This window comes from Eumetopias jubatus, unplaced genomic scaffold (genome assembly GCF_037043125.1).
Source record: "Eumetopias jubatus isolate StellerSeaLion01/CBP00866 unplaced genomic scaffold, mEumJub1_p1.0 scaffold_8, whole genome shotgun sequence".
NCBI classification, from domain to species: domain Eukaryota; kingdom Metazoa; phylum Chordata; class Mammalia; order Carnivora; family Otariidae; genus Eumetopias; species Eumetopias jubatus.
The window spans coordinates 58,373,077-58,385,897 of record NW_028274814.1 but is presented as its reverse complement, the minus strand read 5'-3'; positions in this window follow the sequence as shown (position 1 = coordinate 58,385,897).

The following is a 12,821-nucleotide window of genomic DNA, read 5'->3' as shown; positions in this document are numbered from 1 at the left end:
CCACTTCAGCGGGTCCTTGGGCCGGGGGCTCCGACGTGGCGACGCGGGCGGGCCAGCGCAAGAAGGCAATGTCTTCTAGACTCCCTGGGCTTGGAGGCGCGGCGAGCAGTTCAGATTTCGCGCTAGCTGGGGGATTTTCCACAGGGGAGTGGGACGTCCTGACAGACACTTTCACCAGCATGACCGCTGGCTGGGGACGGACCCAGGCGTCCTCAGGGAAACACGGCTATTACAGTGGCCCGGGTGAGAGAAGAAGAGCACGTGGACGGTGACAGTGGTTGTGGCAGAGGAAATGGTGAGACAGGGCCGATTTCAGTCTGTAATATGGCTACTGAGCCAGCTAACCTACTAATGCAGGAGTGAGAGACAGAAAGAGACAGAAGATGAAGCCTAGAGTTTTGGCTGATCAACGGCCTATCTGCGGGGAGCATTTATTCAGATGCAAGGCTTGACAGCTGAGTGAGTTGGGGGGCGGGTTGGCGGAGGGGCGGGGGGAGGTTATGGATCGAGACTTCTGCTATGGCCGCGCCGTGTGAACCGTCTGTTAGATACTAGGTAATTGGTTGCATAGAAGACTCTCCGATGGCTGGGGCGTGCAGCCAGTTCAGGGGGTTTACGGAGCGCCGTGGAAAGGAGCGTCTGCGTGGTGACAGCATTTGCTGGGGACCCGCTGCAGGCTAGTTGCCCCGATACCCACGCCCGCTGGGTTTTCCCCTTTTTTAAAAGTTAAGTTCTGGATCTCCCCGCCTGAACTCTGACCTGCCCACCTTGCTTTTTCACTTCCTTGGAGCTGACAAAAAAAAACTTAACATGCATTTCCTCCTCCAAATTGCCTCTCGCTATTCCCCCGTTGATCCCCTTGGCACTGATTTTTCACTCTTCCTTCTTCTCTCTCTGCCCCTCCTCTCTAGTCAATAAGTAACTGCTAAATCCAACGATTCTGCTAAGGTTTTCTAGGCGGCACCTTTTCACTTCCATGTATTTGTGCCTCAAAGGCATTCCACCCCGTAATTGGTTTAACACCAGCTTTAGGAAAGCCTGCTCTATAACTCTGTCCCCTGTCCGTGTTGTTCTCCATTGTCCCTCACTGGCCCTCCAGGGATCCTTCCCTTCCCACACTTACTCATTCGGGCCTTGTATTAGGAAAATATCTGTCTCCTATTCTAGTCTGTAAGGTCCTTGCCAGTTAAAGCCCATGTTCTTTTCATTTTGGGATCTTGCACCACACACAGCCGGCGACAACCCTCATAATGGGTGGTTCACAAATGCTGGCTGTGAATTGAGTTCACGGACCAGTTTAATTCTACACGTTCTAGAAAACTCAGTTCCAGGACTGTCCCCCACTTCGCCCTTATTTTTATATTCTGCTATTACTGCATGTCTGCATTAGTTCTGTTTGCAACCTGATCCTATATTCTCTTCTATTATTACTTCACTATTCACAGTATGTGAGTCTTTTCCCCCCAATTTTATCATATCCTTACAGAGAGGGTGTCGGTGTCTTCTTCAGTGACTGAGGCAGTGTATTGCCCTCAGGAATTGTCCATCAAAGATGTGTTGAATGAAAGAATGAATTAGTGAATGAATGATTTGAAGAATGAAGGAACACATTTCTGTCTCTACCTGCTTAGCTTCTTGATCCTATGGGCATGAATGCTTACAATCATATTTAATTCCTTGATTTCCCTCCACTTTCCAAATCAAACCAGTCACAAAATACTATTGATTCTTGCTTTTTAATATCTCTTCATTCATTTGGTGTGTAATGAAAGACCTTATCCATCTTCCTTCAAATATAAAGGTAAGCAAAGATGAATCATAAATGTTTGTAAGGATAGACTGTAATTGTCACCCACCTATAGGGTAAATAAATCTGGTGGAGAGGTCTGTGGGGGTTTGCATAATGTCTGTGTGCTTTTAACCTTTCCTTACTTTGTAATAATTTTTCCTTGTAATGTGTAAGATTATAAAATAGAGATGCTTTTTTGTTTTTAAGCAGCTCATTCACACATTTAGGAAATATTAATTATCAGTGTCAAAGAGGAATAATGCAGCATTTAAATAACATTCACATTGGTTTTGTTTATTTTTAATTTAGTTGAATAAAAGAATTATTGGTCCTTTTCTAAATACGCAGACCTAGATGGAATTTTCTAAGGAGTTAGCAGGGGAAGAAGTGGGAAACGGGGCTTCAGACTATTTTGGGTGAAAAGCTACAGGAAACAGGAATAAGTAAGGAGTCATCTATCCATCTAGCAGCCCCGTTGATAATTAGGAAGCTAATTCTAGAGAAACACCATGTCTCTAAACACCATGTAAGTAAGGACAGTTTGGATTATTATCCTTCCAAAGCGCAAGGACCATACATATCCTTCCAAAGCGCAAGCTATAACTAAGCAGATTTGGGTAAATAAATTTGGGCATTTTTGTTGTTGTTCATTTGTAATATAATCATTAGTAGTTTAAAATCTTCATGACTACTGGTATAAGAGTTATGAGGGTTTGCTAATCCTTAATTGTTGACTGGCTGGGTTATCCTTAACCCTGTCATGATAAGGAATATCTCAAACTACAATTCATGAGAGGGGTACAAATCTGAACCAATGTACGTCCGTGACATCCATGTATGTATGTACATTTCTGAACATGTAATTTTATTCAATGCAAGTGTGGTATTTATTTCAAAGGTTTATATTAATTTACAGTATCAAGTTTTGTGAACTAGAGAGGAGGAAATATAGGTCTTTAGATGTTGTCAGTTATTTAGATTGCTCCTTCATTTTGTGAAAGTCTCCTAGTCTATGGGGCTGGATAAATGACAACTGAAGACAGTTGCAGTCATTCCGAAACATCCTTGCAACAACTAGCCAGGTTTGAGGGACAGAGGGCATATTTCTGGGTCATTGACCCAAAGAGAATTTTAATTAAAATAAACTAGTGAAACCAGCTAAGTCCTGCTAGGTAGTATACAGTTGAGCTAGAAAAGGATCCAGAACCGTCGGGTAAATATACAAGTGAATAATGTTAATATTAATTTTGCTCCAGAAGGTCATTCTAGTCAATCCAATAAATATCTCATTTTGTTCTTCTTTTGCTTCCACCTGTACCCTGTTTGGTGAGTGTTTAGCTTCTGATTTATAACTGAGGGTATTAGTCTTCTGTCGCCCGTGGGGTGAAGTCACATTTCTCCTCTGAGATTCATGCAACCTAAGTAGGAATGCCCTGGGCCCTGTAGGGAGTACAGACAAAACTGAGGCCCAAGGGTGATGAGGCTGCAGTGACAGGCTTCGTCACCGTGTTCTTTCTGGGGTGTCAGCCAAGCGAAGGGCCCGATGTGCAGAAAGGGCGAGCAGCCAGTGAGCTGGGCAGGCCTTGTTGATAGCCACACCGTGAGGGACAGCGGCTGCTGGCTCAAGGAAGCTCCTGGCTTCTATCAGAGATGCCGGCTCTCTAAAGTCTGGCCTCGGCCTGGGTCTCTGCTATGAGGTAAACGATCTGAAATTCAAAGAGAACGTGGCCAGTAATACTTATTTCTATAAAATGAGGAGAGTGTACAAAAAGACCCCCAAGGGCCCATGTAGGTCAGACATTTCCCTTGCTCTGAATTGCTTCCCTTGGGGGCACTGTGCCTGAGACGTAGGAAAGATGAGGGGTGCAGGTGCAGGGAGCGGGCAGACGATGGAAGGAACAGGACTCAGACATGGGGTGTCGTTCCCCTGGTCACACTGGGCCCTGTTTTCACTCGGATTCCTATATCTGTTGCTCTCTTCCCGCCAGGACTATAGGCTTTCGGCTAAGCAGACATAACAGGGTTTCCTTCAAGAGAATTAGCCCACTACTTTTTTGGGGGGGAGGAAGAGAGAGACAGAGAGAACACACAAGTGAGGGAGTGGCAGAGGGAGAGACAGAATCTCAAGCAGACTCCGCGCTGAGCACCGGCCCCGACGCAGGGCTCGATCTCACGACCCTGAGATCATGACCTGAGCCGAAATCAAGAGTCGGATGCTTCACTGACCTACCCAGGTGCCCCAGCCCACTACTTTTATATTGATGGAAGAGGGATAGGAAATCCCTTAGAATAGACTCCTGGTGTTGTTCCATACCCTGAAAATATTGAGGAACAAGCCAGAAGGTGTTGCTTCTTCAGAAGTTATATCCAGAAGTGGAGGGTGATAATTCCACTTGTGCAGTTATCCAAAGTGCAATGGCAGAGCTCTAGGGCCTAAATCTCTGTGTGGAATCAGGAATGGAGTCCAAAAAGGAGCTCCAGGGGTTGCCATTGGGAGACAGTGGTCCCTCAATACCTGATGGATCCACCTGCCATGCAGCTCTTCTGGTGGCAGTGAACCTGAAGTGCCCACATAGCCACATAGCCAGTTGGGCTGCATGTTTTGCAAAATGCAATCCTCTGGCTGTGTGGTCAGGCAGGAGGAGAGAGAGACACTATGGCTGAACTTGCTGGCCCTTGACAGACCCCCTCCTCCTTGGTCTCTCACATGGGCTTTAAGACTGGTTTCTGGATGCCCCCAATCAATCATACTTTAATGCTGCCTAGAAGGGTCTCAGTCTAACTTAAAAAGTTTTTTCCTTGAGATTCTTTTCCCCGCCCTACCTTCATATTATTTAAGACAGTTTCTCAGAGAGTATTTTACCGAATTTGCATGAGAATCACCTCCAAGTTATTTTCTTAAGATTCTGTTTGAGAACTGTTGCTCAAAAACAGGAGTTATGGACTCTGGCTGCACATGAGAATAACCTGAAAAAAATCTCTCTTCTCTGGGCCCCACACCCAGAGCTTGGGATTTGATTGGTCTGGGTTAGTTCCAGGCATCTGTTTGATTTTAAAGTTTCCCTCAGTGACTCAAGTATGTAGTCAGGGTTAGGAAGCCCTGAGTTAGCGGGGCCCTCCACAGATGAACAGGTGTGCATGGGAGGGGGAGGGGGACGGAGGGCTGCATGGGACGGGAACACTGAGCCTGCTGGTAATCAGGAAGAAGGTCTCCAGTGTGCATGAAGTATCTGTTAAAGAGGTATGGGCTGGTTCCTGAACTCAGATTCCATCCTTCCTATTCTTCCTGAGCCACATTCTCTCTCTTCCCCTTCCAGGGAAGGAGGTCTTCCCGATGTCATTTCTCTCAAGGATTCTCAAAATTTAGTGCACACGAAAAATCACCTGACAGAATTTTACTGAAATGCAGATTCCCAGGCCTTATCCCAGAGGTCCTGATTCAGGAGCTCTGGCATGTGGCTGGAATATATATGTTAACAACTATTATACTTCATGATGATTATATAGCATTTTGATGAAGATGGTCAGGGGACCACCACACTTTGATAACACTGCCTAGTCCTTCACACCAAAGGTATAATCTGCTACTCTTGGGGAGGTCTCCGTCTCAAATTCTGTCTCTCTGTCACCTCGTGTCTGATCTCTCTGTGCCTCAGTTTCTCCACCTGTAAAATGGAGGACATGAAAGTCGTGCTCTATAGAGGTTGTGAGGATTCAAAGAAGTTAAAACAGAGAGAGGTCATTTTTATGGCCTGAGTTAACCAGATGACCGAATTGGGTAGCTTTGAGAGTATGTATATATTCAGCTCTGGTCCTCTAACACGGCAGTAAATCAGCCATTCCCAGATCCTTATTAGGCCTTAGCCTTCCTCCTCCATTTCCCCATTCACTCAAGACCCCCCAAACATGGTTAGAAGAAACTATTTCTATATGACTTGTGAAGAAAACTAAAAAATACTGAAATTGTACTTTACAAAGAATTTCCTCCAGTGGATATTAATGTTCAAAGTATGAAGGCTGAATGGTGGAAATCTGTTATTAAATCTTAGACTCCATTAGTTGCTTCCAATCAGCTGGTTAAAGCACCCTCTTTTTTTAAAGTTAGCTCTGTGGTGACACCCAGTGGTCAAAATGTTAACCTGCTCAGTGGGGAGTCTGCTTCTCCCTCTCTCTGTCTGCGGCTCCCCCTGCTTGTGCTTTCTCTCCCTCTGTCAAATAAATAAATAAAATCTTAAAAAAAATACATGAGGTATTTTTCTCAGTATACAAATACTTAACATTGCATCTAATTCGTCTTTAAAATTTCAAAAGCATGATGGGCGCCTGGGTGGCTCAGTTGGTTAAGCGACTGCCTTCGGCTCAGGTCATGATCCTGGAGTCCCGAGATCGAGTCCCGCATCGGGCTCCCTGCTCAGCAGGGAGTCTGCTTCTCCCTCTGACTCTCCTCCCTCTCATGCTGTCTCTCATTCTCTCTCAAATAAATAAATAAAATCTTTAAAAAAAAAATTTCAAAAGCATGAAATAGTCCTGCATTAGGAATATCATCAATGAAGCGTGGGCAAACCAAAATACTTCAGTAGTATTTTTAGTAGTAGGACTTTCCCCGACCAGTTCAGTCAGACAAAGCATAGCAGGTCGAGGAAGGTGACATTCGTAACCAGAACTTTCAGACTTGGAGAAAGGGATTCGTAGCAGTATGTGGTAAACAAACGAAAGACACGGGAGAATTTAACAGACTGTTAAGAGGCCACAATAGTTACACCTGGCACTTTAAATAATGAGGAAATAATGCACAATTCAGGTAACAGTAATTACTTTGCTTAGCTCTCATCCCACATTGGCATAAGATGTATTCTGTTCATTCATATGTTCACTCGGGAAATATTTCACAAAGAAGAAGACTGTAAAAGGGAAACTAGTGCCCGGGGGGCTTATGGGGGGGGTGCTCTGGGGATAATGCTTGTAGAAGGGAAAGGGAGAAAGGAGGAGGAGGCAGAGGGGGGAGAGGGGCTGCCACGCAGTCTCAGCAAAGGCTTCAGCTGACCCCACAGGGAGCTCTGAGGCTAGCGTGGCCCTTCAGTGTCACCTCTTATCAGAGCAAAAAGGCCACTTACCCTCTGCCTAGCTACTACGAAGATACGGGCTATCCTGGGAAGCAGGTGCCCATGGCTGAAGCAGTTGTCTTTGAGCCGAAGCAGTACTGCAGAGGGCTGACAGCTGAAGCTTGTCCGCTGACCATCCGTCCTCCCGGCAGTGGGGGGACTCAGTCCTCCAGGCTCGAGGGGGATCTGCACAGCCCATCCCAACACCCATGACGCTGAAGCTGCACGATGCCAACAAGACAGCTGGGCTTTCTGACTTTGGGGAATTTACAGATACACATTAAACCCAATAAATACGCAGGGCTATGAAGGAAGCCTCGGCTTTCAGAGAACACTTATCCAGGATGGAATAAAGAGAGGAAGGCTAGTGCCTCGCTAGTTTCCTCCCCAGAGTAGAAGCGCAGGGAGGATACAAAGGAGAGTGATGATGCTTGGACTGTGAAGCGTTCACTGTAGCCTGTGAGCAGTTTGGCATCCCTGTAAGTTTTTACAAAGGGAAGAGCGAGACAAGTAAGCTGTTCATATAATAGACTGGATTCGAAAGACATTGGGTATTTCAAAGTCGACACAAGGATCAAGCATTTTCTTCAGAAGTCACTCCTCACTTGGTCCTAAAGTTCTGGTCCCATTTCTCACTGCTTCCCTCTGGATCCTGTAGGTGCCCTATACCATGGACCTCTCCCATTCTCTGAACACATTATGCTAACCCCACTTCTCTGCTATTATCCTTTGATACCAATGACATTTTCTAAGGTCCTTCAGGCCCAGCTCAAGTTTCACCTCCTCTTGAAAAGCTTCTCCTGTTTCAAGCCCTTTAAGGGGCTCTCTACCTTTATTCTGAGAAGAAAGTTAAAATCCTTAATGTAACTCACAAGACCCTGGTTTCTGTTTATTTACCTCTCATCCTATTCCCTTACATTTGTCTGTCAGCCTAGGTGGTGAGCCTGGGTCTTGTTTATCTTTTTTTCTTCAGGGACTACCACAATGTCTTTAACATGATAGAGCCTTCATTGTTGAGTTGAAAAAAATGTAAATAGTCCTCACAGAGAAAGTTACTTTATTGAAAGTTGTTCTATTTCAAAGAACTATAGAGTCTAATCAAGAGTACTTCTCAAGTTCATTGATGTACAAAGAAATTTAAGACTTCTGCATTATGATTTTGTAGCCAATTGTTCCCAGAGCCCTAAATACCTATATTTATCATAAATATGGCATATATTTCTTCTATGTAAAATATTTCTTCTTCTAAGTGAAACATCAGTACATCTGGCAGCTAAAGAATTAGAAGAACCATAGAGGCAGTCTATTATAAACCCCTTAGTTCATAGTCAAATAAACTAGCTTGGCAGTGTCAAATGACTTGAAAAATGTTACTTAGCTGGTTTGTGACAAAGTTGAAGCTAAAATACAAATGTCTTAGTTGCTAAATCAATCATCATCATCATCATCAACAACATTTAGAGAACTTACATTAGCCCGGTACTCCTCTAAGTATGCTACTTATATTAGCTGTTTTAATGTTCACAATACTCCCAGCAGTAAGGATGCTAAGGCACAGAGAGGTTGGCTAATTTGCCCAAGTGCAAAATGCATAGTAATTACAACAGCAACCCTCAAATAGATCTTTTTCCAGCTTCTCCAAATCCCAAGCCCAGACATATTGACAAATATAGTAGAATAAAAATAACATTCCTTTGGGGCTTCTGGGGCACAGTGGGTTAAGTGTCAGACACTTGATTTGGCTTGGGTCCTGATCTTAGGGTCGTGAGATTGAGCCCCATGTTAGGCTCCCCATGAGCCCATTGCTTGGGATTCTTTCTCCAGCTGCCCCCCTCCATGCTCTCACTCTCTCTCTCTTTCTCAAATAAATAATCTTAAAAAAAAATAGAGGGCCCCTTGGTGGCTCAGTTGGTTAAGTGTCTAACTGTGGCTCTGGTCATGATCCTCAGGTTTTGGAATCGAGTTCCACATCGGGCTCCCAGCTCAGCAGGGAGTCTGCTTCTCCCTCTTCCTCTGCCCCTCGCTCTGCTTGTGCTCTCTCTCTCTCTCTCTCTCTCTCTCAAATAAATAAATAAATAAATAAATAAATAAATAAATAAATAAATAAAATCTTTAAAAAAAATAGAATTCCTTCTATTAGGAAGTAGACTCTATCTCCTGATGCCTCGATCTGGATTTGATGGTCAGCAACTTGCCTCATTTTGACCATAATCACTGTGGATAGATCATCCAAACAGAAAATCAATAAGGAAACAGCAGACCTGAATAATGCTATAGGACAAATGGACCTAACAAATATATACAGAACAGTCCATCCAGTAGCACAGGATGCATATTCTTTTCAAGCACACATGGAACATTCTCCAGGAGATTTATATGTTTGGCCACAAAGCAATCATTAACAAATTTAGGAATACTGAAATCATATCAAGTATTTTTTTCTGACTACAATGGTATGAAAGTAGAAATCAGTAACATGAAGAAAACTAGAAAATTCACAAATATTTGAAATTAGGGAACACATTCCTAAGCAACTAATGAGTGAAAAAAGAAATAAATATCTTGAGACAAATGAAAATGGAAATGTAACATACCAAAACTTATGGGATGCAGCAAAAGCAGTTCTAAGAGGGGAAGGTATAGCATAGAGTGTATAAAGTGTTTTTTTATATAAATAAATAAATAAATAAATAATAAATAACCTAACTTTTTGCTTCAAAGAGTTAGAGAAAGAACAAACAAAGCCCAAAGTTAGTGGAAAGAAGGAAATAATAAACATTAGAGCAGAAATCAGTGAAATAGGGATTAGAAAGACAATAGAAAAAAATCGACAAAACTAAGAGTCGGTTCTTTGAAAACAAACAAAATTGACAAACCCTTAACTAGACTAACCAAGGAAAAAAGAGAGAGGACTCAAATACAATTATAAATGGAAGAAGAGACAGTAAAGTTGACACCACAGAAACACAAAAGATTGTCAGAGACTACTGGGAACAACTACATGGTAACAAATTGGTCAACCTGGAGAAAATGGATACACTCCCAGAAATATACCTTGTAAGACTGGATTCTCAGGGAGCAGCTAGTAAAGTAAGTAATATGTCTTCTGGGGAGAAATTGTGAGCTGGGCTGCGGGCATAGCCGGGACAAGTGTTTGTATGCCTATGAACAACTGCTTCTTTGTTATATGTTGTCTTTTAGGTCTCATGGACACCGGCTTCATTGGCTTTCAGAAGTAGGTGTTTTGGGGGCCTTTGTCTTTGGGTAGAAGTTTTAAAATTGGGGGCACTAAATATGGGGTCCAAATCCTTTACTCCTATGGAGAAGTTGGGAGTTGGGAGTTTCTGATTGTATGGCGCTGTACTGGGGATGGGGCTTATGGCCGGGCCAGGGGGCCTCAGCCTTTCCTAATGGTTTCAGTGTGAGTATGTTCTCATTTGCCTGATGTACAGGAGTTGCTCACTAGTTTCTGGACTTATTTCAAAGAGAATTGCTCCACACTACATTTGATGTAATAATGGAATATTATATATAATGGAACATTATTCAGCCATAAAAAGAGGAAATCCTGCCATTTGTGACAATATGGTTGAAACTTGAGGGCATTACACTAACTGAAATTTGTCAGATGGAGAAAGACAAATACTGTATGATATCACTTAATGTGGAATCTGAAATAACGGAGAGTACGTTGGTGTTTGCCAAGGGCTAGAGGGTGGGGAAAATAGCTGATGGTGACCAAAGGGTCCAAAGTTTCAGTTATAAGTCAATTCCACATACATCTTGGTGATTATAGTTAACAATACAGTGTAATTACATACATCAAAGTTGTTGAGAGAGTAGAATGTTAAATGTTCTCAAAACAAAAAACCAAAGAAAAGAAAAAAAGAAAGGAATGGTGGCTGTATGAGGTCATGGATGTGTTGACTAACTTTATTGTGATCATTTCCCAATGTCTACATATTTCAAATCATCATGTTGTACATCTTAAACTTACACAATGTTTTATGTCAACTCTGATCTCAATAAATCTAGAAAGAAAGTAACATATGTAATTCAGATGTATAGAGAAAAAATAAAATGAAATAGGCCAAAACTGAAGCTCACCCATTCTTTCCTCAGCAGTTTCAAGTCTACTGATTCACCCAACAAAAGCATTCTTCATTTCTGTCACTGCATCTTATTTCTAGCATTTCATTCTGATTCTTTCTTACAGTTTCTATCTCTCTATGGGCATTACCTATCTGGTCTTTCATGTTGTAGACTTTTTGCATCACATCCCTTTACACGTTAATCATAGCTTTTTAAAATTTCCTATCTGATAATACTAACATCTGTGTCATGTCTGACTCCGGATCTGATGATTGCTTTGTCTCCTTGGACTCTGTTTTTTCTTGCCTTTTGGTATGCCTTAGAATTTTTTTCTTCTTGAAAGCCAGATACGTTTCGAGTAATAGGTACCAAGACAACCAGGTCTTTAGTGTGAAGATTTATCTTAATCTTGCCGGGAGTTGGACTGTATTTGATGCTTCTTGTAGTTGTATGTACGAGACTTCAAATTCCTTCAGTGTCCTTAGCAGCAATGTCCACAATAGCCAAACTATGGAAAGAGCCAAGATGTCCATCGACAGATGAATGGATAAAGAAGATGTGGTATATATATACAATGGAATATTATGCAGCCATCAAAAGGAATGAAATATTGCCATTTGCAACAACATGGATGGAAGCCGAGTGAAATAAGTCAATCAGAGAAAGACATGTATCATATGACCTCACTGATATGAGGAATTCTTAATCTCAGTGTCCTTGTTTTGGCTTTGGGACTTCTTTTGGTATTGTTTCTCAGACAGTTTGTGTTCTGCAGTCTATTCAGCTGTATTAAACTGGTGACATCGGTGTGCTGTAGCATGTGGAAGAGGGGGAGCATTCTAAAATCTTCTAAGTCTTGGTCTTTTAGTGGGCTTGTCTTGAGTGTATGGCCTTCACAAGTGTTTCTGGGCCTCACCGATGGGTACAGCTCTCCTCTTCCTGCCCGCGGTGTTCATGATCTATTTCCTCCATGTCCTCTCCCCTATTGACTATGGAGTTTTTCCCCTTGTAGGTGACACAGGAAGGCTGGAAGGAGGTAGAGTGAAGTGGAATTCCCTTCTCCCAGTTGGGGTAAGCTTGCAGTATTATACCAAAGCCTTCTCCTGCAGAGTAGACCTTTATTAGGGAGAAGGATCTGGGAGGGTTAGAAAGTAGAAGTATGAGACTATCAGTAGAAGTAGTAAACTATTCTTCCAGATTATTCCACATGAACTTGGGGTTCTTGCATGTGCTTGGGATTTTTTTTAATAAAAATTTTAGATAACACATGATTTATAGATAGAATTTCTCATAAATCTAATATGCATGGCACTCAGAAATTATAATCCTTTCTCCTTCTTTAACTAATAAGAGTTGATTTTGAATTCCTTAAGGAAAACCCTAGACCTCAGTTATACTTGTAAATACTTTAACATATTTGTTCCACCTAATCTTTGGTATTCTTATATGCAGTGCTTGAGGTCTTGCTGAAGCTACCAGAATTACTTACTAGTTGCTGTTTGCATTATTAGAACTGAGTATGTTTCGTGTCCTTAAATACTCACCCAGTGTTTCTTTTACTTGCTAGGAAATGAAGTGTCTGATGAGGAGTGCAAATTAAAAGCTAAAAGCTTATCCAAAGTATCAAGCTCAAGATTTGGTATCTGACAAGAGATGAAAAGGTGAAGTTGAGAAGGTTGTGATGTCTCAAAGGTCAGATCAAGACATTTGAGAGGTGAAGTCCAAGAACCTGGCTTATAACGTGAAGAATTTGAGATGCAGTCAGAACTTACAACAGAGACTAGATTCTGGAGTCATTGCATGGAGGCTACAGCTTAAACTTTGAATATAAATGTGGT